This window comes from Entelurus aequoreus, linkage group LG04, assembly GCF_033978785.1.
Source record: "Entelurus aequoreus isolate RoL-2023_Sb linkage group LG04, RoL_Eaeq_v1.1, whole genome shotgun sequence".
Classification (NCBI taxonomy): Eukaryota; Metazoa; Chordata; class Actinopteri; order Syngnathiformes; family Syngnathidae; genus Entelurus; species Entelurus aequoreus.
Window position 1 is genome coordinate 2,764,825 of NC_084734.1, and position 25,957 is coordinate 2,790,781.

Genomic DNA, 25,957 nt, shown 5'->3' on the forward strand with positions numbered 1-25,957 from the left:
GCTCCCTCTTCTCCCAGCTTGCTCTCTTTGTTTTTGTCTTGTCTGAACTTTTTTGAAGCCTCTTTCTTTGTGCTGTCCTCCAAATCTAAATATCAGACATGGAAATGATCAGCTGGACTCTCGACTCAATTGACAAAATCTTTTCGACAAGGAAAAGAGGTTCGGGGGGAACCTGGCTGCCCTGATGGAACCATTGCTGCGGGGTACGTGAGAGATTCCTGGGATAAATGGAGAATCATGTGCCTCTCAGTCCTTTCATCGAGGACGTGGAAGACATCTACCTATTTGGAACCGTGATCGCGGGGCACCTGCTGATTGAGCTAGGCATTGCTCTGGTGTATCGTCAAATTCGTAAGACAATGGCAGCCACTCAAGGAGCCCGAAGGCTGTTCGTCGCAATGGATGGTTTGGGCAGGACTGGACTCTCACATTATCATGTTAGATCCACTATTGACTGGACTCCCACTATTATGTTAGATCCACTATGGACTGGACTCTCACTATTATGTTAGATCCACTATGGACTGGACTCTCACTATTATGTTAGATCCACTATGGACTGGACTCTCACACTATTATGTTAGATCCACTATGGACTGGACTCTCACACTATTATGTTAGATCCACTATGGACTGGACTCTTACATTATTATGTTAGATCCACTATGGACTGGACTCTCACATTATTATGTTAGATCCACTATGGACTGGACTCTCACACTATTATGTTAGATCCACTATGGACTGGACTCTCACTATTATGTTAGATTCACTATGGACTGGACTCTCACTATTATGTTAGATCCACTATGGACTGGACTCTCACTATTATGTTAGATCCACTATGGACTGGACTCTCACACTATTATGTTAGACCCACTATGGACTGGACTCTCACACTATTATGTTAGATCCACTATGTTAGATCCACTATGGACTGGACTCTCACACTATTATGTTAGATCCATTATGGACTGGACTCTCACAATATTATGTTAGATCTATTATGGACTGGACTCTCACAATTTTATGCTAGACCCACTATGGACTGGACTCTCACACTATTATGTTAGATTCACTATGGACTGGACTCTCACTATTATGTTAGATCCACTATGGACTGGACTCTCACACTATTATGTTAGATTCACTATGGACTGGACTCTCACTGTTATGTTAGATCCACTATGGACTGGACTTTCACACTCTTATGTTGGATCCACTATGGACTGGACTCTCACACTATTATGTTAGACCCACTATGGACTGGACTCTCACAATATTATGTTAGATCCACTATGGACTGACTCTCACACTATTATGTTAGACCCACTATGGACTGGACTCTCACGCTATTATGTTAGACCCACTATGGACTGGACTCTCACATTATTATGTTAGATCCACTATGGACTGGACTCCCACATTATCATGTTAGATCCACTATGGACTGGACTCCCACTATTATGTTAGATCCACTATGGACTGGACTCTCACTATTATGTTAGATCCACTATGGACTGGACTCTCACACTATTATGTTAGATCCACTATGGACTGGACTCTCACACTATTATGTTAGATCCACTATGGACTGGACTCTCACAATATTATGCTAGATCCACTATGGACTGGACTCTCACATTATTATGTTAGATTCACTATGGACTGGACTCTCACATTATTATGTTAGATCCACTATGGACTGGACTCCCACATTATCATGTTAGATCCACTATGGACTGGACTCCCACTATTATGTTAGATCCACTATGGACTGGACTCTCACTATTATGTTAGATCCACTATGGACTGGACTCTCACACTATTATGTTAGATCCACTATGGACTGGACTCTCACACTATTATGCTAGATCCACTATGGACTGGACTCTCACATTATTATGTTAGATCCACTATGGACTGGACTCTCACAATATTATGCTAGATCCACTCGACGTCCATTGCACCGGTCGGGGGGTCCCCACATCTGCGGTCCCCTCCAAGGTTTCTCATCGTCCCATTGGGTTGAGTTTTTCCTTGCCCTGATGTGGGATCTGAGCCGAGGATGTCATTGTGGCTTGTGCAGCCCTTTGAGACACTCGTGATTTAGGGCTATATAAGTAAACATTGATTTATTGATTGATTGATAAATAAAGGGGATTGGATTGGATTGAAACTAGTCGTCCACAGATCAATATGCTTGAAATTTAGCAATACAACTCAATCCATCGATCAATCGTTACACCCCTGGACGTTTGAGTGCCTTTTCTCTCAATAGTGGAGCAAAACCCGTGAGTAGGATGATCATGAACTGGCTCCAGGGCACACCGCTGTTACAACACCATTAAAAACTCAGTTCAGCATAATAGGGGACCTTTAAGTGGAGTCTGCCTACATAGAACTTGGGCTTGTTTTGGCAGGAATCCATCCTCACCTGCTGCTTGATTGTGGGTTCTGCTGCCTTCATTTCTTTTATTACGTAAGGGAAAGAAAATGCTCTGTTGGACCACAGACTTTAGCCTTTGAAGATTATTTATTTGATTTGCCTTTTACATGAGTTACTTCTGTAGTATTTTAGGACCAGTAGCTGTAGGGATGATGATTAAAAAATGGTTCTTGTTCACAATTGGTTCCCAGTGTATCAACTCCTTGGAATCGCTTGCCATTAATTCAAACGGTTCTCTTATGGATCTTTCCGGGTGGGGGTGACGTCATTACGCAACACGCGTCAGATCGCTCCTATCTAGGACTGGGCGATGTGGCATTTTATGATTATCTCGATATTTTCAGGCCATGTCACGATACACGATATACTGTCTATCTCGATATTTTTTGGGCCATGTCACAATACACGATATATATCTCGATATTTATGGGCCATGTCACGATACACGATATATATCTCGATATTTTTGGGCCATGTCACAATACACGATATATATCTCGATATTTTTGGGCCATGCCGCGATACAAGATATATATCTCGATATGTTTAGGCCATGTCACGATACACGATATATATATCTTGATATTTTTGGACCATGTCACAATACACGATATATATCTCAATATTTTTGGGCCATGTCGCGATACACAATATATATATCTCGATATTTTTGGGCCATATCACGATACAAGATATATATATCTCAATATTTTTGGGCCATGTCACGATACACGATATATATCTCGATATTTTGGGGCCATGTCACGATACACGATATATGTCTCGATATTTTTAGGCCATGTCACGATACACGATATATGTCTCGATATTTTTGGGCCATGTCACGATACACGATATATATCTCGATATTTTTGGGCCATGCCGCGATACACGATATATATCTCGATATTGTTAGGCCATATCACGATACACGATATATATAGCTCAATATTTTTGGGCCATGTCACGATACACGATATATATCCCGATATTTTCGGCCATGTCACGATACACGATATATATATATCGATATTTTTGGGCCATGTCGCGATACACGATATATATCTCGATATTTTTGGCCCATGTCACGATACACGATATATATCTCGATATTTTTGGGCCATGTCACAATACACGATATATATATCTCGATATTTTTGGGCCATGTCACAATACACGATATATATCTCGATATTTTTGGGCCATGTCGCGATACACAATATATATATCTCGATATTTTGGGGCCATATCACGATACAATATATATATATCTCAATATTTTTGGGCCATGTCACGATACACGATATATATCTCAATATTTTTGGGCCATGTCGCGATACACGATATATATCTCGATATTTTTGGGCCATGTCACGATACACGATATATATCTCGATATTTTTGGGCCATGTCGCGATACACGATATATATATAGATATTTTTGGGCCATGTCGCGATACACGATATATACCTCGATATTTTGGGCCATGTCACGATACAGGATATATATCTCGATATTTTTGGGCCATGTCCCGATACACGATATATATCTCAATATTTTTGGGCCATGTCACGATACACGATATATATCTTGATATTTTTGGGCCATGTCACGATACACGATATATACCTCGATATTTTGGGCCATGTCACGATACAGGATATATATCTCGATATTTTTGGGCCATGTCCCGATACACGATATATATCTCAATATTTTTGGGCCATGTCACGATACACGATATATATCTTGATATTTTTGGGCCATATCCCGATACACAAATATATGTACTGCTTGAAATTGCATGACTATTAAACTTTAATAGTATCCATTACTGCAACAAATATTACAGTATATTATCATACTTTCCAAAAAAAATGTTGTCTAAATTAAAAATAAATACTTACATATCTGCTTGACGTATGATTTTACAGCAAACTACCCATCACATTAAAAAAAAAGTATAATACATTTGAAGGTGTTGTTTACAGCATATTACTGTAAATTGAAAAAAACTAAAACATTTTTGCGTTAAAGTTCTGGTCAAGATTGTACCTCCTCTTACTCAATTTGAGCCAGGAAAAACCCTAAAATATTGAACGTTCCAAGTGGTTTACACACTGCAAAAACTGAAATCTAAGTAAGATGAAATATCTCAAATAAGGGTGATATTTGCTTATTTTCTGTCCGAGAAGATAATTCTTCTCACTAAGCAGATTTTATGTTTCAGTGTTTTACTTGTTTTAAGAGTTTTGGTCCTAAATGATCTCAGTAAGATATTACAGCTTGTTGCTGAGATTTGATGACCTATATTGAGTAAAACATGCTTGAAACTAGAATATCAACTGTTGTGTCATCAACACTCACAAGTATAAAACTACTTTTTTAAATTAATAATTTCTTACTTCAAGCATGAAAAAAAAAAACATGATGCCGAGCGCATATCATTATGTCAAGATAATGGCACTAGCATTATCTTCATTTATTTAAGAATATTTTTCAACATATTGAGCAAAAGGGTCTCTTTTATTTTCTACCAACAAAAGTGCACTTGTTATTAGTGATAATATACTTATTTTAAGGTGTTTTGGGGTTCATTGAGATTAGTTAATTAGGGACCGAATGTCCAGAGGACCCTATTGTATTTCTAAGGTTTTATTATTATTATTATTATTATACCGCCGCCTCTTTGAGCTATAATTTGACCCCCTTTAACATGTTTCAAAACCCACCATATTTGACACACACATCAGGACTGGCGAAAATTGCGATCTAATCAAAAAACCTAGCCCCAAAACTCAAAATTGCGCTCTAGCTTCAAAACTCACCAAACTGGACACACACATCAGGACTGGCAAAAATTGCGATCTAATAAAAAAAAGCCAACCACAAAACTCAAAATTGCGCTCTAGCACCCCCTAGGAAGAAAACACAGACAAAACTGCTCCTAGGAAGAAAACACAGACAAAACTGCCTGTAACTCCCACTAGGAATGTCAGAGAGACATGAAACAAAAACCTCTATGTAAGTCTCACTTAGACCTAGATTTCATACACTGACATCCTTCAGCAAAAATCAACAGGAAGTTTGCAATTCCCCCATCAAAACAAAAGTTTTGTAAAAATAGTCACTTTTGCCTCTTTGAGCTATAATTTGACCCCCCTAACATGCTTCAAAACTCACCAAACTAGACACACACATCAGGACTGGCAAACATTGCGATCTAATAAAAAAAAGCCAACCCCAAAACTCAAAATTGCGCTCTAGCGCCCCCTAGGAAGAAAACACACACAAAACTGCTCCTAGGAAGAAAACACAGACAAAACTGCCTGTAACTTCCAGTAAGAATGTCGAAAAGACATGAAACAAAAACCTCTATGTATTCCCCCTTCAAAACAAAAGTTTTGTAAAAACCGGTCACCTTTTTTCAAACACCGCGTTTGTCGTGTCGGTTTCAAACTAGCACAGGAAAGAGATTGAACCCTTTTGATTAAAATTTGACGAAAGAGTTTTAATTACTGCTCTGGTTTGGATTTTATGTGTCGTCAAAGTCAGTCCCGTCCATCGCTGCTTGCAGTTTTAATTTTTTTTACTTGTTTTGGAAAGTCTTGACAAGCTGAATGTTATTGTTTTATTGGCAGATACTTTTGCTTAGTTCAAATAAAATACCCCTCATTTTTGCATTTTTTTTTCTTGTTTTTGAACACTGACTTTTTGAAGTGCACCTTGCGAGTCAAACGTCCAAATACCCATTCGCATTAAAAGAAAGTGATATTAACTCACTTTTCACCCGCCAGTTAAATGCAAAAATTAGTGCGAGCCGAGAGAAGAAATATTGCGTTTTAGCGACAGTGCTAATCAGAAATATGCAATCACATGCTGGGCGCAATGAAATAATTAATAGCGACATCTACTGATGATGTTTGATGAGAAATTATCGAGTTTGAGCCCATTATCGAATCCTCTTATCGAACCGATTCCTTATTGATTCTCTTATTGAATCCAGATAGGTTGTTGTATATGGGAAAAAACACAATATTTGGTGTAACAAAAGCTCACTTTTATTTTATAAGAAAAAAATAAAATAAAATAAATAAATAAATATTGACTGTTACCCCCCTAAAAAAAAAAACATATATATATATATATTGACTGTTGTTACCCAAAGTATATTAAGTGGGATTTTTCAGAAAAACAAATATATACAGTAACACAAAAACAAGCTGTCTCTGTGATCACTATAGGTGTATAAATAATAACATAGTGTTAAATTAAATCAGTCCCTTGGGCACAAAACTGAAAATAATACAGCTCTCCAATAAGTGCACTTCTGCTGCTATTGGAACATACTAACTACACACACAGGCAGACAGCTAACAAACAATCCAAGACGTCTAATAAAGTTCCAAAGCAGATTAATCCATTTAGGCTCTTTATTGTTGCTGATCTTGCTTTGTCTCTTCCTATCTTTACTTTTGTCTTGCACTGGACTGTTATTTATTTTGTTTTTTTTAAACTGAAATACACACAATGACAAATGTATAAGCTATGTGATTCAATTAACATACTGAAATGTAATACACAATATGTAAATATTAGCTTCACACAAATATACATTACTATCATCAAACAAATACGTCTGAGTGTTGAAACTATTTCGATGGTGGAAATACACGACTGGCAGCCATTTTAAGTCCTCAAAACATCCATTGAAACAGTGCACACAAATCGTTTTTCAATAAACATCTTAGTATCAAACTTAACCACGTTCCACCTTAATATGGAGTTACATAAACAAGTTCAACAGTTTACTTACAGACTTATCTTTTCCAAGGCTTGTAAGAGCTAACAAAACTTGTCTACTTCTCAATTGTCTCACGAACTTAACTGACGTTGTCAACCCGGAAGTGCCCAAACTATTGACGCGTAGTATTTTGATATCGCCACAAGGTGTCAGTAAGAGTCTACAATCAAATGGGCATAACATTGCCCGTTTGGGATTCGTTCCCAGGGATTTGAATAAAGAACCAACTCTTTTTCTTCACTATAGTGGCCTCGATAACGGGAACCGGTTCTCAAAAAGGGATTTGAGTCCATGGAATCGGTTCTTTTCTTATCGAACAACCGGGAGAATCAGTTTCGAACATCATCCCTAGCGACATCTCACGATAGAGTGCCGTGCCCTATTATTATTGACAAGTGGAAGGAGAGTGACTAGAGATTAGCAGGAGAATAATACATCAGTTTGGATGCAGCAGAAGAAGGACGAAGACAAAGTTGTAACAAAGAATTTGATGTGATTGGTTTATAAGTCAAATGGAAGAAGGGCCCGGATTTCTGAAGGTCTGTGTTTGCAAAAGGCCAAACAAGAAATGGAGCTACTTCAGCCTGAGGAGGAATGATATTTAAGTAGGTGAGGGAAGGTAATGTTCTGCTCTTAGTGTGTGTGCATGTGTGTGTGTCTTTCTGTCAGGCCCGCGGACATGAAGAAGGCTCTCAAATGCTACCCATCTATGCTCGCTGCAGGGGCCCTGACACACGCACACTACCAAGAAGGAAATGTCAGCCTGTCTGACGGTAAGATGATGTCAGCTGCAGCCTTCTTCTCCGCTCTGGGTTTTTTCTCCTGCATTGGTGTGTTTTTGCTCACGACCACTACATTTCCCAGGGCTCAGATTTTACCACGGCAACTGCGGCGACCGCCCTCGTCACTTGCCGTGATGCCCTAAAAAAAATTGACCAACATCTGTGGCAAGAACATGCCTGGAAATTTTACTTGGTAATGGACGAGGGATGTAACGGTCAATGGTATAAAATTCCCGACGGTTAGTAACACCGTCTAATTACCGAAAAACCGTAATTTATTAGAGATGTCCGATGATATCATATGCGTTAAAATGTAATATCGGAAATTATCGGTATCGGTTTTTTTATTATCGGTATCGTTTTTTTTTGTTTTGTTTTTTTTTAATTAAATCAACATAAAAAACACAAGATACACTTACAATTAGTGCACCAACCCAAAAAAACTCCCTCCCCCATTTACACTCATTCACACAAAAAGGTTGTTTCTTTCTGTTATTAATATTCTGGTTCCTACATTATATATCAATATATATCAATACAGTCTGCAAGGGATACAGTCCGTAAGCACACGTGATTGTGCGTGCTGCTGGTCCACTAATAGTACTAACCTTTAACAGTTAATTTTACTAATTTTCATTCATTACTAGTTTCTATGTAACTGTTTTTATATTGTTGTACTTTCTTTTTTATTCAAGAAAATGTTTTTAATTTATTTATCTTATTTTACAAATTTTTTTAAAAAGTACCTTATCTTCACCATACCTGGTTGTCCAAATTAGGCATAATAATGTGTTAATTCCACGGCTGCGTATATCGGTTGATATCGGTATCGGTTGATATCGGTATCAATAATTAAAGAGTTGGACAATATCGGAATATCGGATATCGGCAAAAAGCCATTATCGGACATCCCTATAATTTATTAATGCATTTTAGGCAACACGAAGTCAGGCGCATGCGCACTAGCGTCATTTGGCTTGATAATCATGGCGGACTAACTACACAGACTTTGCTCTGGAGATTTCCCCTAAACGGAGTCAAGCGCTTGGTTTAACGTCATTTTCCCTCTGCTGTGTTTGGATGGAGACAGGTGTGGACAATATTGGAGACGGACTCACTTGTCCCCAAACTAAAAGTATACAGCGAAGGAGAAAACCATTTGATGTTGCTTTTATTTTTTTTAATACAGCGTCCGTCAGCTGCTTCGACTGAGAGTTAATGAGGTGAGGAAACATGTAGCATGTGTCGTGAACGTTGTCACAATTTGTTTATAAAGTCTTTAGTTTGTTGACTGGGATGTTCACTCATCCCTTATTTGACTGCAAACTGTATCAGTGTTCAAATAACATCAATACTAGCTCAAATGTTTTGTCATCTCATCGAATTGAACGCAGGCTGTGAAGATTGTGTATTCGACGTGCGAGGTATCACTTCTCTTTATTTTTGGTGGCCAAACTGTTATACTGAACCACTAGGAGGCGTTGGAGAAGAACAAAGCTTGTTTATTAGACTTCATCTTCATTAGCCAAACTGCTTTGAGTTTTATTTTGATATCAAAAAGTAAATGCCATGTTTGTTTGTTCTTATATTACTTGAGTTTTTTTCATGTCACAAAGGTATTACTTCAAAAACCATTCACGTGACATAGCACGTTGTTATTGTGTGTAGTTAATTCCTATACGACATATTTCTACTCAAACTCTTAATAGATCTGTCCCGATACAGCATCTACACCAGGGGTCACCAACGCGGTGCCCGCGGCCACCAGGTAGCCCGTAAGGACCAGATGAGTAGCCCGCTGGCCTGTTCTAAAAATAGCTCAAATAGCAGCACTTACCAGTGAGCTGCCTCTATTTTTTAAATGTTATTTATTTACTAGCAAGCTGGTCTCGCTTTGCCCGACATTTTTAATTCTAAGAGAGACAAAACTCAAATAGAATTTGAAAATCCAAGAAAATATTTTAAAGACTTGGTCTTCACTTGTTTAAATAAATTCATTAATTATTTTACTTTGCTTCTTATAACTTTCAGAAAGACAATTTTAGAGAAAAAATACAACCTTAAAAACGATTTTAGGATTTTTAAACACATATACCTTTTTACCTTTTAAATTCCTTCCCCTTCTTTCCTGACAATTTAAATCAATGTTCAAGTAATTTTTTTTTTTTTTTAATTGTAAAGAATAATAAATACATTTTAATTTAATTCTTCATTTTAGCTTCTGTTTTTTCGACGAAGAGTATTTGTGAAATATTTCTTCAAACTTATTATGATTAAAATTAAAAAAAAATTATTCTGGCAAATCTAGAAAATCTGTAGAATCAAATTGAAATCTTATTTCAAAGTCTTTTGAATTTATTTTAAAATTTTTGTTCTGGAAAATGTAGAAGAAATAATGATTTGTCTTTGTTAGAAATATAGCTTGGTCCAATTTGTTATATATTCTAACAAAGTGTAGACTGGATTTTAACCTATTTAAAACATGTCATCAAAATTCTAAAATTAATCTTAATCAGGAAAAATTACTAATGATGTTCCATAAATTCTTTTTTTGAAGTTTTTCTCCTCTTTTTTTCGGTTGAATTTTGAATTTTAAAGAGTTAAATTGAAGATAAACTATGTTTCAAAATGTAATTGTCATTTTTTTCGTGTTTTCTCCTCTTTTAAACCGTTCAATTAAGTGTAAATATCATTAATTATTAATACTAACATAGAGTTAAAGGTAAATTGAGCAAATTGGCTATTTCTGGCAATTTATTTAAGTGTGTATCAAACTGGTAGCCCTTCGCATTAATCAGTACCCAAGAAGTAGCTCTTGGTTTCAAAAAGGTTGGTGACCCCTGATCTACATGTACATAAAAATGTACATAACTTAAAAAATAAATAAATAATAAAACAAATAGCTCCCTTTATCAAAATGTAAAAATAGAGATAAAAGTATCATGTAATGAAAAAAAGCTGAAAAGTTGATATTAATAATGAATAAAAACAGTTTTTGTATATATATATATATATATATATATATATATATATATATATATATATATATATATATATATATATATATATATAAACTGTTTTATACATGTATGTATATGTATGGATGCTTTGGAGCCCCTGCCTCGAAAGAAAATAATATTTGCCTTGGTGCCCTTACAACTTGCCTCGGTGCCCTAAAATATGAGCCCTCCTAAGGCAACACTTGCCTTGACCTTAGAATTTAAAATTTGAGGCCAGATTTTCTCTGAGCATTGTTTCTACATTTCTGTCATCTGTATTATTTTGGCCATTATTTGTCATTTTTTCTTAATGAATTGATATATTTGGGACAATTCATGGATATATAGTGCATATGGAGGGTATAATGTGTTGACGCAGTGTTAAAATGTGATTACAAAATTGTTAATATTGATATCACGATGATTAAAAACCCTAATTCTAATGTAACATATCATTCAGGAAGTAATCGTTGTTGACACACTGAGCAGCCAATCGTCTCATTGTATTGAGGTCAGTTTTGACTAATAAGATCAATTGTCCCTTCGTGTGGGCGTGGCCTGTGTCTATTGTGTCAGACAGTCGAGAGACCAGGCAGACAAAGAGCCTCTGTTGATGAAAGCTAGCGTGGCATGCAAGTAGTGGCCTTTGTGGGGGAAATACACAGAGATTGATGCACAAAGTCCACAGGCTGTAAAACCACTGGAGATGAGAGGCCCTGTGTTGCATCTGCTCAGGTCTTCTGGATTCGAGACGACCAAGAACTTCCAGATCTGGATGGCGGGCCGAGCCCGAAGCCAATGACAGATATTTGCGACCTGACACACCAGAGACTGAAAGAAACATTAAGACTAGGGATGTCCGATAATGGCTTTTTGCCGATATCCGATATTCCGATATTGTCCAACTCTTTAATTACCGATATCAACCGATACCGATATCAACCGATATATACAGTCGTGGAATTAACACATTATTATGTCTAATTTGGACAACCAGGTATGGTGAAGATAAGGTACTTTTAAAAAAAAATTATAAAATAAAATAAGATAAATAAATTAAAAACATTTTCTTGAATAAAAAAGAAAGTAAAACAATATAAAAACAGTTACATAGAAACTAGTAATTAATGAAAATGAGTAAAATTAACTGTTAAAGGTTAGTACTATTAGTGGAGCAGCAGCATGCACAATCATGTGTGCTTACGGACTGTATACCTTGCAGACTGTATTGATATATATTGATATATAATGTAGGAACCACAATATTAATAACAGAAAGAAACAACCCTTTTGTGTGAATGAGGAGGGAGGTTTTTTGGGGGTTGGTGCATTAATTGTAAGTGTATCTTGTGTTTTTTATGTTGATTTAATTTTTTTTTTTAAAAACGATACCGATAATAAAAAAAACGATACCGATAATTTCCGATATTACATTTTAACGCATTTATCGGCCGATAATATCGGACATCCCTAATTAAGACTATTTTACTCGGTATCCTGGGGGTGTTAAAAAGTCTCTATGTGTCTTAAAACCAACAGTTTGAATCTACGACTTAAAAATGTCTAAAATTATCCTAAAATCTCATTAAAAAGGTCTTGATTGATTGATTGATTAATTGAAACTTGTATTAGTAGATTGCACAGTACAGTACATATTCCGTACAATTGACCACTAAATGGTAACACCCCAATAAGTTTTTCAACGTGTTTAAGTCGGGGTCCACGTTAATCAATTCATGAATACGATTTTCTTAAAAAACTATTAACGTTACTTGTATATAAAACATATAGTCTTGTTTTTCAATATTTTGATTTTTGAGGACGCTATAACGTAACTACAAAACAAAATTAAAGTAGGCTACCTGTGCTGCCCGGTCAAACAAATGATATCGAATCATGATTACTTAGAATGAATCCACATCAATTCTGTGGATTCACCATGCACTATTTCTAAACTGTATGTCAAGTACATCAAACATAAGGCTCCGTTGTAACATGTAACGAGTGGATAACCGATTAAACCAATTGGAGGTGAGCACTATGCACCTCAAAGCCTTAGTCCAGTGGTTCTTAACCTGGGTTTGATGGAACCCTAGGGGTTCGGTGAGTTGGCCTCAAGAGTTCAGCGGAGATCAAAACACACCCGACTCATCGTGTAAATACAAACTTCTCCCTATCGGCGTAATACGGATACGGCAACAGCTGACTGATTTGCAGGTGTGTAATTTGTTGTGAGTTTATGCACTGTGTTGGTTTTGTTATTGGAACAAGGTGATGTTCATGCACGCTTCATTTTGTGCACCAGTAAAAAAAACATGATAACACTTTAGTATGGGGAACATATTCACTATTAATGAGTTGCTTATTAACATGCAAATTAGTAAGATATTGGCTCTTAACTAGTCATTATTAAGTACTTATTAATGTGTTACTCGGCATGGCCTTATTATAACCCTAACCCTCTAACCCTTACCCTAACCCTCTAACCCTGACCCTAACCCTCTAACCCTGGCCCTAACCCTCTAACCCTGACCCTAACCCTCTAACCCTGGCCCTAACCCTCTAACCCTGACACTAACCCTCTAACCCTGGCCCTAACCCATACTTGCCAACCCTCCCGATTTTCCCGGGAGACTCCCCAATTTCAGTGCCCCTCCCGTAAATCTCCCGGGGCAACCATTCTCCCGAAATTCTCCCGATTTCCACCCGGACAACAATATTGGGGGCGTGCCTTAAAGGCACTGTCTTTAGCGTACTCTACAACCTGCCGTCACGTCCGCTGTTCCTCCAAACAAACAGCGATCCCGGCCCAGTCACATAATATTTGCGGCTTTTACACACACTTAAGTGAATGCAACGCATACTTGATCAATCGCCATACAGGTCACACTGAGGGTATCAATCAATCAATCAATGTTTATTATCCTCGGTACAGAGCCCACATACGGGCAAGGAAAACTCACCCCAGTGGGACGTCAATGTGAATGACTATGAGAAACCTTGGAGAGGACCGCATATGTGGGTAACCCCCCCCCCCCTCTAGGGGAGACCGAAAGCAATGGATGTCGAGTGGGTCTGACATAATATTGTGAAAGTCCAACACATCAGCGAAAGTCCAGTCCATGGTGGGGCCAGCAGGAACCATCCCGAGCGGAGACGGGTCAGCAGTGTAGAGATGTCCCCATCTGATGGACAGGCTAGCGGTCCACCCCGGGTTGGGAGCAGAGTAGAAAAGAAAAGAAAAGAAACGGCAGATCAACTGGTCTAAAAAGGGAGTCTATTTAAAGGCTAGAGTATACAAATGACTTTTAAGATGAGACTTAAATGCTTCTACTGAGGTATCATCTCTAACTTTTACCGGGAGGGCATTCTATAGTATTGGAGCCCGAATAGAAAACGCTCTTTAGCCCGCAGACTTATTTGGGCTCTGGGAATCACTAATAAGCCGGAGTTCTTTGAACGCAGATTTCTTGCCGGGACATATGGTACAATACAATCGTCAAGATAGGCAGGAGCTTGACCGTGTAGTATTTTATACGTAAGTAGTAAAACCTTAAAGTCGCATCTTAGGTGCACAGGAAGCCAGTGCAAGGTTAACCCCTTTACTACTGTTACCCCAGGTGGCCCTTGGCAAAGGCCTAGTACCTGACTGCCCCCTAGCCAGGGATACGGTGAAGACCTCAACGGCGGAGCAGGCGGAAGACGGTAGATTTAAGAACTACCACAACGGCTGCGATGGCGGAAGAAGGCTGCGGCAGAAAAGGGTCCCCAGTCGTCTTGGACTCCATGCCACTGGACTGTGGTCTGCGAGGATCTCGCAGACCACAGTCTGATTCAGGAGACGGCCAACGCCATCGTGGGCACCTTGTCCAAGCGCCACAACAGCACCATCATGTTGGCGGTCATTGAGGTGAAGGTGGAGACGCAGGTCACGTCTAGGGTACCCGTATAAACAACTTTAACACTGTTACAAATACGCGCCACACTGTGAACCCACACCAAACAAGAATGACAAACACATTTCGGGAGAATATCCGCACCGTAACACAACATAAACACAACAGAACAAATACCCAGAACCCCTTGCAGCACTAATTCTTCCGGGATGCTAAAATATACACCCTCAACCCCGCCCACCTTAACCCCCCCCCCCCCAGTTCCCCATCTCTCGAATTCGGAGGTCTCAAGGTTGGCAAGTGTGCCCTAACCCTAACCAAATAACTCTAAATTAAGTCTTTATTACTTAGAATATGTTCCCCATACTAAAGTGTTACCAAAAACATATAACTTTGTCTTGAATTTGAAAAAAAAAAACATTTTATTTTTCACTAAAGAAGGGTTCGGTGAATGCGCATATGAAACTGGTGGGGTTCGGTACCTCCGACAAGGTTAAGAACCACTGCCTTAGGGTGAGAGATGGGGAAAGTTCAGTGGAAAGGTGAGTGATGAAAAAAGGTTGCCTCCAGGATTTGGGAGACAGAGACCGGAGGGTGAAGAGTGTTTACTTGGGTGTAAGTCAAAGTGATGGGAATAAAGTAGTCAAGAATACTGGTATAAAGATACGAGTGGAGGAAATATGTGAAAGAGATTAGATTTCCTGGAAAAGAATCAGTTTACTTTGTGTTATGACTTTGGCCCCAACACTCCTGAGTGAGTGATATTTAATTGGGACATCCAAAATGCTCAAATTAAATCTGTGAGCAAGGTGACCTTGAGACATTTGGAATTCTGCTTCAGTTCAATGATGTTGCCATTATTGTGAAGGTCTGACCGCCGTCTTATGCAGGTAATGTCTTCCCCTGACATAAAGAGATCTTGTCATCGACCTTGTCTGGGCTGTCTTTCAAAAGAGGGGACAGGACATTATTCATGCTGCAATTGTGTTTAAGACTAAAAGAGGACGCATGCTGAAGAGAAGTCATACAATTTTAATGAGGGATGTTCAACTGAAAGTTCAACTGGAACGAGCCATCGCATAGCTTCAGTGTTCCAGATTCCCTTTCATTTCCATCGGTCTTAAAACCCTTGCGTGGTGTTCGGGTCTGTGGGACCCGTTTACATTTTTTATTAAAAGAAAAATGATACAATTAATTAATTTTTCAAACTGAGACTCACTGGCTTTGGCTCATTTTCTGTGAAGAACATATATCAGAATACATATTTAATGACCACACACACCATACACCCCCCTTACACATTTCTATTACATACAAGATGTCCGGGTCCACTGGACCCGGGGCTAATAGAAATGTGGAAATTGATGTTCTGTGTACCACACTCACCCACCCACCCACCCACCCACACCATCATCGGCGGTCACTCGAACGTGTATGACGGTCCACCTGGTAGCGGTGTATCCCTTTATGGAGGATGCCTGTGGGTGACTTTGTTTTACCACCCGATCCTTGACAGAATCGGGTCAGGGTCCAGTGGCATGGAGTCCAAGACGACTGGGGACCCTTTTCTCCCGCAGCCTTCTTCCGCCATCGCAGCCGTTGTGGTAGTTCTTAAATCTACCGTCTTCCGCCTGCTCCGCCGTTGAGGTCTTCACCGTATCCCTGGCTAGGGGGCAGTCAGGTACTAGGCCTTTGCCAAGGGCCACCTGGGGTAACAGTAGTAAAGGGGTTAACCTTGCACTGGCTTCCTGTGCACCTAAGATGCGACTTTAAGGTTTTACTACTTACGTATAAAATACTACACGGTCAAGCTCCTGCCTATCTTGACGATTGTATTGTACCATATGTCCCGGCAAGAAATCTGCGTTCAAAGAACTCCGGCTTATTAGTGATTCCCAGAGCCCAAATAAGTCTGCGGGCTAAAGAGCGTTTTCTATTCGGGCTCCAATACTATAGAATGCCCTCCCGGTAAAAGTTAGAGATGATACCTCAGTAGAAGCATTTAAGTCTCATCTTAAAACTCATTTTTATACTCTAGCCTTTAAATAGACTCCCTTTTTAGACCAGTTGATCTGCCGTTTCTTTTCTTTTCTTTTCTACTCTGCTCCCAACCCGGGGTGGACCGCTAGCCTGTCCATCAGATGGGGACATCTCTACACTGCTGACCCGTCTCCGCTCGGGATGGTTCCTGCTGGCCCCACTATGGACTGGACTTTCCCTGATGTGTTGGACTTTCACAATATTATGTCAGACCCACTCGACATCCATTGCTTTCGGTCTCCCCTAGAGGGCGGGGAGGGGAGGTTACCCACATATGCGGTCCTCTCCAAGGTTTCTCATAGTCGTTCACATTGACGTCCCACTGGGGTGAGTTTTCCTTGCCCGTATGTGGGCTCTGTACCGAGGATGTCGTTGTGGCTTGTACAGCCCTTTGAGACACTTGTGATTCAGGGCTATATAAATAAACATTGATTGATTGATTGATAACCTCCTAGTGCCCCAAGACCCCATAGAGGAGCCTCCACTGCCGGATGCACTTTAACGTCATGCCCTGGACACACACACACACACACACACAGCAGGCCTAGACAGGAGGAGGACAGAGTGTACGTACAGAGAACATCAGAGGGTCAAATGTGCGAGAAAATGAGAGCAGACAGTGTTGCAACCTTGTGTGGGAACCGCAGGTGCAGAAACACAAAAAAAGAATCCTTGTGGGATGCAGAAACTGGCAGAGAAATTTTCCGTGCAACGTTCGTATTGTTGTTACTCAAATACTGAACAGATGTTTACCTTATCCCAATAAACATCTGTTCAGTATTTTAACATAAAACTGTTTGATTGTGAGGCATTAAAAGCCACAAAATGCAAGGGGTCCATCAGACCCACAAACGCCGGCTGAGTAACAACAATATTACACAAGGGTTATTAACATACTCTTGGGAAAAAAACGTAATTTCTTCATTTACTAGTTGGTCAAAAGTTCATAACAATGTGGCGCCAAGGTGCAATTTCGAACACGAGACCGGCAGAATACCTGCCAGCAGACTAATTTTTATTTCCACTTCACTTGACTGCACACATAAATTCACCACATAAGCAGCTCTCACTTTGAGTTGGAAGGCTCTCTGCAATCGGTGCGATGTTAGGGCTGCCTTGAGCGCCTATATCGATAATGCGTTGATGGAAATAGCACAATACGAGGCGCTCGGGTGTTTTATAAATGTAGATGAACTGCAGGCACATATTGAAGCTGAAGGCAATTGGCAACATTTATGGTGGCTCCAGTCGCAGACTGAAATGCGCTTTGGCAACTAACCGTGAAAATTGGTTGTGTGTGTACAGTCTCTGCAGAGACAGAATCCATGCGGAGCGTGTCCTATCACCCACATCAGCAGTTAGCCAGCACTTTGCTATTGTTTTATTTGCTATGACTACTATTAAGATTAAGTTCACACATACAGTAAGTCATGCATTATATCACTCATTAGTTTTGTCAGTGTCAGGTTCAAACATCAAACTATCTATTCCCCAAACAAGAAGAAGGAATCAGGCAGAGACAGAGTTCAATTTTGCTCATGAGGAGAGACGTATTGGGCTGTGCACTCAGTTACAGTTTCACCCTACGCTCTAAGGTACAGTCCCACGTGTTCCTCTATTTATTCGGGAGTTCCCTCGTTAACATCACTGAGGCTGTTTCTGAAGGGAGGGGTAATGCAAGCAGCCCCAGTAGACACAATACAGGATTATTCAGAATGGAAATGTGCTGTCACTCGTGATTTCGCCCTGTCTCTGTTTCGTCTGCGTTGAGGTACTCGATGTCCGTCCTCGGCTGTCAGCAGGCAGGGTCTGTAAACAAACTGCTGATACGAGACGACTCGCAGTGGAAGATTACAAGTTGTGCCTTTGCACAGATGGAAAAGTGCAACTTCAGCACAATTGATAATAACTATAGCAACGGCCTTTGAGCATAAGAGTTGTGTGATAACTTATACATAGTTATTGTAACAGTCATTTCCTCGTAGCATTTGTTAGCAGTAACGTGTATGAACTAGGGTTGTCCAAAATGTATTTCGATACTTTTCGATACTTTCCTAAATAAAGGGGACCACAAAAAATGGCATTATTGGTTTTATTTGAAGAAAAAAATCTTACGGTACATTAGACATTTGTTTCTTATTGCAATCGAATAACAATTGTGCCCTTAAATAAAATAGTGACCATACGAAACAACTTGTCTTTTAGTAGTAAGCAAACAAAGGCTCCTAATTAGTCTGCTGACATACGCAGTAACATATTGTGTCATTTATCATTCTATTATTTTGTCAAAATTATAAAGAACAATTTGTAAATATTGACTATTAATCTACTTGTTCATTTACTGTTAATATCTGCTTACTTTCCCTTTCAACATGTTTTATCTACACTTCTGTTAAAATGTAATAATCACTTATTCTTCTCTTCTTTGGTACTTTACATTAGTTTTGGATGATACCACATATTTAGGTATCGATCCGATACCAAGTAATTACAGGGTCATACATTGGTCTTAATATAAGTTCTCGTGTGTCCAGGGACGTATTTCCTGAGTTTATGAATATAATATGAATTTTTTTTTTTTAAAAGAAAAATTATTTTGTGACGATAAAAAATATTGATGTAATCATAGTAGTATCAACTCATGATGTAACCCACTTTGAGCATTTACAATTTTAATACAGTAAGGCTAAACCTTTTATCCCCCGCTGATATAAAGAGATGAGACAAATGGCCGTAGAGCTATTGGTAATACACATTTTATTGTGTTTTATTCCCAGTGACGATACGTAACTAAATATGAATTTTGCCGGAACATTTCAGTGCTTGTACAATCCTGATGAGACAGGAACAAGCATGTAGTTCCATTCTAAATAATGAAAACCGCTAATTTAAAATGACTACAAACACAGGTAATCTATTCCGCCTGAAAAGCCCTCTAATAACCTCCAACACCTTGTTTATGTACATGCTGTAAGTATGTATGAAATGTAGTAAAAGGCACATTCATGATAACAAGTAGTACTTACAGTATTTTGGTCAATTTAAGCATTACGTAACTTCTTTCCTGGGCTCCTTGATTTTACAGAGCACATAGCAACAAACTCTACGTCCGTCAACAACAACATAGCAAGCACTTTCTGTGTTTGCCACCACTAATGGCAGACTTTGGTGCGCTATCATACAACCCTATTGCTAAACGTTTCAAATAAGAATATAAAACAGTGGCTGACAACAGGCCTCAAATTTTAACTTTTTAAGGCCAAGACAAGTGTTGCCTTAAAACCACTAAAGGCTTAGTGGCCACATGCGTGGACAGCACCTTTTAGCTCTTATTTCCAAAATTGTGTACACTACTAAATTGGGGTCTTATGGCCGCTTACGTGGACACTTATACTGCCATCTGGTGGTGTCAGAAGAGTATAACATACAATGAAATTTCGAGGAAAAAAAGTGTAAAAATAAGAATTAGCATGTCACTAAACATGAAGTACACATTTGTGTACTGATGGACTAAGTACATCATATCAAAAGATGATTCTTAGTTTTTATTCTAATTAGGGGCCGATAAGCCCAAATAGCAAAGAGAAATTAAAAAAAAGCATGTAAACAAACAGCTTGGGCCTATGAGGGCTCATATTTTAGGGCACCAAGACAAACATTATTTTTCTTTCGAGGCAGGGGCTCCAAAGCATGTATATATATATATATATATATATATATATATATATATATATATATATATATATATATATATATATATATATATATATATATATATATATATATATATATATATATATATATATATATATATATATATATATATATGTATGTGTGGGAAAAAAATCACAAGACTATTTCATCTCTACAAGCCTGTTTCATGAGGGGTTTCCTCAATCATCAGTAGATTTTTTTTACATATTACGCTCTACCACGGTATCAAACACTATTTTTTTTGGATAATCTAATTAAGACATATATATATATATATATATATATATATATATATATATATATATATATATATATATATATATATATATATATATATATATATATATATATATATATATATATATATATATATATATATATATATATATATATATATGTATATATATATACACACACATACAAGTATATAATATACAAATAATCAAATGTCAATAAATGGAAATAGACTGCTAGTGTATGACCTAACTTGTAGTAAACATTATTAAAGTTGTGTATAAACGAATATATAAAACGCCATGCAATTTTCATTCCATTATTGTTTACATCAACGTTTACAAAAACGTAAACAAATCCATGTGTGTTACACGCGTGGAGAATCCATACGAGTGGGACCGCTATGGACGGCTAGAAGACGGAACGGCACTTTTACTTCCTGCGGTGAGCAAAGTCATCCAAAAGATGGCTCCGTAGTACAAACAACAACGCACCTTTTCAGTGTCTTTGCTTGTTTTGTATTTTTTTTAAAGAATTTGCATTATGGATGTAAGCGACGAAAAAAACATAAATTAGCCGCACCATTTTATAAATCGCAGGGTTCAAAGCGTTCGGAAAAAAGTAGAAGCTTGTATTCCGGAATTAACAGTAATAACAATAACTAGGACTGCAGCTATTGATCATTTTATTAGTCGACAAATCTGCAGATTAGTTTCTTTGATTTCATCGAGTAACACATTATACGTTAATGCGAATTTTAGGGAAAACTTAAAATAAATAAAGCAATGTTTTGCCATAACCTCCATTATTTTTTGTAATGGGAATTGCACTTCTAACATCAGTGCATTAATAGAAATTAAATGATAAAAACTCCACTGCTTATCAACGCACTCAACACGGCCTGTATATTATTAACGTTTATTAGTTGCACTTATACTTATACGATTAATCGAAGCAACAAGATGTAAGTCAATCATTTTTTTCCGTTTGAATGAATGGATTAATCCATGCAGCCCTAACAACAACAGAAGGACAAAAGTAAACAATCAAGCATAGACAATTTTTCCATAATGAAGTAAAAAAATCCTACTGGAAAATATGTTTTATCACCTAAAAGGCTGAGAAAAAAAACACAGTGAAAGTGTTGCTTTTGTCAGTGGGGAACTTTGGTCACCTGCTATGGCGTAAAAACACCTCGAAACCACAAAAAAACACTTGACTTTGTTTATATTATGTGCATCTATTTGGAGTGAGCAGCACATTTTAGTAGAGTCATTCCCTATGTTTGGTTGGGTTACAAAGAACCAGGGTTGTACGGTATACCGGTACTAATAAAGTATCGCGGTACCAATCAATTGGAATCGGTACTATACCACCTTTGAAAAATACCGGTACCGGCGGTGACTACAGAGCCGAGGCGCATGATGTTGAGTGTGTCAAAAGGCACACACAAGAAATCTGCGTTCAAAGAACTCCGGTTTATTAGTGATTGCCAGAGACAAAAAAAAGTCTGCGGGCTATAGAGCGTTTTCTTTTCGGGCTCCAGTACTATGGAATGCCCTCCCGGTAACAGTTAGAGATGCTACCTCAGTAGAAGCATTTAAGTCCCATCTTAAAACTCATTTGTATACTCTAGCCTTTAAATAGACCCCCTTTTTAGACCAGTTGATCTGCCGTTTCTTTTCTTCTCTCCTCTGCTCCCCTCTTTCTTGGAGGGTGGGTTGCACAGGTCCGGTGGCCATGGATGAAGTGCTTGCTGTCCAGAGTCGGGACCCCGGGTGGACCGCTAGCCTGTGCATCGGTTGGGGACATCTCTGAGCTGCTGACCCGTCTCCGCTCGGGACGGTTTCCTGCTGGCCCCACTATGGACTGGACTCTCGCTGATGTGTTGGATCCACTGTGGACTGGACTTTCACAATATTATGTCAGACCCACTCGACATCCATTGCTTTCAGTCTCCCCTACAGGGGGGGGGGGGTTACCAGGAGGCGTGTGGGTCGGATCCCAGCTGACTCTTCTCACCCTGGACACAAACTATTCTCCCCTCAGGCAGGAGACTACGGTCAATCCAGACCCACACCTCCCGCCACCTGAACAGTTTTTCCCCCTCGGCCATCAGGCATATGAACAATAACAAGATCTGATAGTTCAGTTACAGCTCATGTTATTCTATTCTGTGTTATGTGTGTTTTATGTTGCACAATTGCGCCAAGTAAAATTTCTAGTTTGTGAACCTGTTGTCAAACAATGGCAATAACAACTCTTCTGATTCTGATTCTGATTATGAGAATAAATCATCGTCTTACCTGCACATTGCCTCTGGCGTTCCTGCTACATCTTGGGAGAACGATCCGCGCAGTAAAATGCGACCCAAGCGTAACAAATGTAGTTGTTACACCTGTCCTGTTGTTCGGCTCCAGTGCAGACCGTCGTAGAGGAGCACAGGGAAGACATCTTTTAATGGCTTTTAATTTACATTTTAACCTTGTAAAATTGTTTTTTGACTGTGAGTGCTTAATGTGGTGTAAGATTTCCTGTTAAAATAAAGCCAATATTGACATTTTTCGTAGTTCCCTTTATTTGGAAAAGTATCGATATACATTTTGGTACCAGTACCGGTACTAAATTATTGGTATTGGGACAACTCTAATGACTTAGAACTGGTGCTGACCAGGGGAATCTGACTGTTTAATTAAAACAAATCATCGCGATGGCCCGGATGGGTGTTGACTCGATGTGATTTCTGCCCAGAGCTCTGAATGTCAACATGATTAAATTCACTGAAGGTGGGGATAGTGGAGTACATGGAGGTTCCACAAGGTAACGACCAAGAGGATGTCCTCAAGACGGGTGGCTCTGGCTACCCTAGTTGAGGATGCCCGGGGTTATGTGTCCGATGCCTGGCTTCGGCTGGGTGGTGGTACATCCCAACTGATCACTCACCATCTAAGTTGTCCCCTGGACCTAGGGCGGCTACGGCCAGCCTTGAATGCAGCGCGACCTGATGGGCTGTACTCCTTACTTAGGTATTTTATTTTTTATTTTTTATATTATCTCAAATACCCCCAGGACTGCCTGTAAGTACCCCCCAGAGGAACCAGGACTCACATTTGAAAACCAATGTTATAGACCATATGTCCGGTCTTGTGAAGCATCCCCCCGCACCCACACACGAGGCTTCTTTGAATTCCTAAGTGGCGTAAACATGTCTGGCTTCTAATACAGCAACACATGCTATCCATCACCTTGTCATGTCAAGTTGAAGGTCGTCCTGTTAACCAAGTGGGTGGGGTCGTCACTGTCACTGTGCCTTCCACTGGACATTGGACTGGCGGTTTGATTGATGGACACCGGTGGTCCGAGTCGCTTCCTGTCGAGTTGATGAATGACAACCGCACACGAGACACATTTGAAGAATAATGAGTATGTCTTGTCTCATATCCTTTTAGTATGCTATAAAAACAATTGTTTTGATAACATCCTTAGTGTGTGGTGCATGGGGTCCAGAGGCGGTCCTGGCTGGATTTACGCCCTTGACGAACCATCCCTTGACCCCCAAAATCCCTTCTTGACTGTAGCATATTTTTCAACCCTGGTTTTTCACCATGTTTACAACTGGCATTAGCATTAGCATTTGCAACAAGTGTGAAGTGTAATATAAAACGTTTAGCCTTCTTTGATGCAAAATCCTCGATGGCATCATCGTACAAAATCTGTTGTGCAACTGTACCATGGATGCTGATGATGGCAAGTCCAGACTCAGACTTCTTTTCTTGTTTTTCTAAGGCTGCCTCCAGTCTCTGGCTAAGGTTATACAGGATATAATTTAGACTTAGACAAACTTTAATGATCCACAAGAGGAATTGTTCCACACAGTAGCTCAGTTACAAAGGATGGAAAGGATCATGCACACAAGGGCACAAAAAGAGGGCGAAAACAAAAGGTACAAAATACACTAAAATGTACCCTAGTAGCAATATAAAATATAACATATATATAGTAATTACATATTATATATACAGTAGATAATATATACTGATATATTATATTTTATATAATATATACAATATATAACAAATCCCAATTACAATGTACAATATTACAGTATATGTATATATGTATATGCAGCATACAATAGAGAGTAGATCCAGCAGAAAATATACATTATAATCAGGTAATAGACAGATATCACCTATTGTTGTATGGCGAGTGATTATACAGCTGGATGGAGTGCGGAATGAAGGAGTTCTTGAATGGAACACTTTGGGAACGAAGCTGAAGGAGCCTGTTGGAGTATGAGCTGCGATGTCCCTCAATTGTCTGGTGGAGAGGGTGGGCAGGATTGTAGGATAGGATAGGATAGGACTTTATTGTCATTGCACAAGTACAACAAAACTATATTTTCAGCACAAACCCGTTCAAGATTAGACAAACAAACAGTGTACAGGGCTACAGAACAGGAACGCTGATGAGTCGCCAGGAGGTGCCCCATAAAAGGTGGGAAAAGGTCAAACGCTGAAGAAGAAGATGAGTAAAAAAATACAATCTAGACTGGGCTCCTAAGGGGGCCTAGTCTGGAGTGGGAAAAAACCTCCATGCCATGCACACATAAACAAGTTACATATAATCACAACAACTCGCAAAAGAGGGGTGGGGGGAGTTGGGACCCTGGAGGTCGACTGCTGCTATGAAGCGCTGCCAGCCGTCCATCACCCCAAAGGGAAATCAAGTGGTGGTGAAGGCGTGGGGTGGGGGAGGGTGTGTGTGTGTGAGTATATGCCCATTGTCTTGGGTGTGTTAGTGTAGTGTCCATAGGGCTGGGGCCGTTCTGCATGCAAGCAAAAGTTCGACTCCAGGTGTCGTTGAGGAGGGAGGGAGGTCAAAAGCGTCCATCATTGAGGAGTCCTCGGGGGATGTTTTCAGAACAGCCTGCTCCTGTTGTTGCAGCGTCAAGGCCATTCGAGGGAGTCAAATCGTAGATTAGTCCATGATGGCGAGCAGTTTGTCCAGTGTCCTCCTGTCCCTCACTGACACAAAC